The sequence below is a fragment of the Micropterus dolomieu genome, linkage group LG18, assembly GCF_021292245.1.
Source record: "Micropterus dolomieu isolate WLL.071019.BEF.003 ecotype Adirondacks linkage group LG18, ASM2129224v1, whole genome shotgun sequence".
NCBI classification, from domain to species: domain Eukaryota; kingdom Metazoa; phylum Chordata; class Actinopteri; order Centrarchiformes; family Centrarchidae; genus Micropterus; species Micropterus dolomieu.
This window is the reverse complement of record NC_060167.1, coordinates 37,711,044-37,712,541: the sequence shown is the minus strand read 5'-3', so window position 1 is coordinate 37,712,541 and position 1,498 is coordinate 37,711,044. Positions and strand designations below refer to the sequence as shown.

Sequence of the window (1,498 nt, the reverse complement as noted above, 5' to 3'; positions counted from 1 at the left end):
CCCAACCGGTAGGAGTGCATCATACCTCACTGGTTTCCCAACCATTAAAGATGCACACATTTGTTAATATTTTAGATGTGTGGAGTCTGATTCCCCTTCACATACAGTGAGGAAAATAAGTATTTGAACACCCTGCTATTTTGCAAGTTCTCCCACTTAGAAATCATGGAGGGGTCTGAAATTGTCATCGTAGGTGCATGTCCACTGTGAGAGACATAATCTAAAAAAAAAAATCCAGAAATCACAATGTATGATTTTTTAACTATTTATTTGTATGATACAGCTGCAAATAAGTATTTGAACACCTAGCTAGAATTCTGACTCTCAAAGACCTGTTAGTCTGCCTTCAAAATGTCCACCTCCACTCCATTTATTATCCTAAATTAGATGCACCTATTTGAGGTCGTTAGCTGCATAAAGACACCTGTCCACCCCATACAATCAGTAAGAATCCAACTACTAACATGGCCAAGACCAAAGAGCTGTCCAAAGACACTAGAGACAAAATTGTACACCTCCACAAGGCTGGAAAGGGCTACGGGGAAATTGCCAAGCAGCTTGGTGAAAAAAGGTCCACTGTTGGAGCAATCATTAGAAAATGGAAGAAGCTAAACATGACTGTCAATCTCCCTCGGACTGGGGCTCCATGCAAGATCTCACCTCGTGGGGTCTCAATGATCCTAAGAAAGGTGAGAAATCAGCCCAGAACTACACGGGAGGAGCTGGTTAATGACCTGAAAAGAGCTGGGACCACCGTTTCCAAGGTTACTGTTGGTAATACACTAATACGTCATGGTTTGAAATCACGCATGGCACGGAAGGTTCCCCTGCTTAAACCTGCACATGTCAAGGCCTGTTTTCAGTTTGCCAATGACCATTTGGATGATCCAGAGGAGTCATGGGAGAAAGTCATGTGGTCAGATGAGACCAAAATAGAACTTTTTGGTCATAATTCCACTAACCGTGTTTGGAGGAAGAAGAATGATGAGTACCATCCCAAGAACGCCATCCCTACTGTGAAGCATGGGGGTGGTAGCATCATGCTTTGGGGGTGTTTTTCTGCACATGGGACAGGGCGACTGCACTGTATTAAGGAGAGGATGACCGGGGCCTTGTATTGCGAGATTTTGGGGAACAACCTCCTTCCCTCAGTTAGAGCATTGAAGATGGGTCGAGGCCGGGTCTTCCAACATGACAATGACCCGAAGCGCACAGCCAGGATAACCAAGGAGTGGCTCTGTAAGAAGCATATCAAGGTTCTGGCGTGGCCTAGCCAGTCTCCAGACCTAAACCCAATAGAGAATCTTTGGAGGGAGCTCAAACTCCGTGTTTCTCAGCGACAGCCCAGAAACCTGACTGATCTAGAGAAGATCTGTGTGGAGGAGTGGGCCAAAATCCCTCCTGCAGTGTGTGCAAACCTGGTGAAAAACTACAGGAAACGTTTGACCTCTGTAATTGCAAACAAAGGCTACTGTACCAAATATTAACATTGATTTTC

General features: G+C 44.9%; 1 protein-coding gene across 1 annotated transcript in view; it reads left to right on the top strand.

Moving 5' to 3' along the window:
- cdk18 (cyclin dependent kinase 18) overlaps positions 1-1,498 on the top strand; it is a 64,272-nt gene that overhangs the window by 36,117 nt on the left and 26,657 nt on the right. The gene's annotated exons all lie outside the window — the stretch shown is intronic.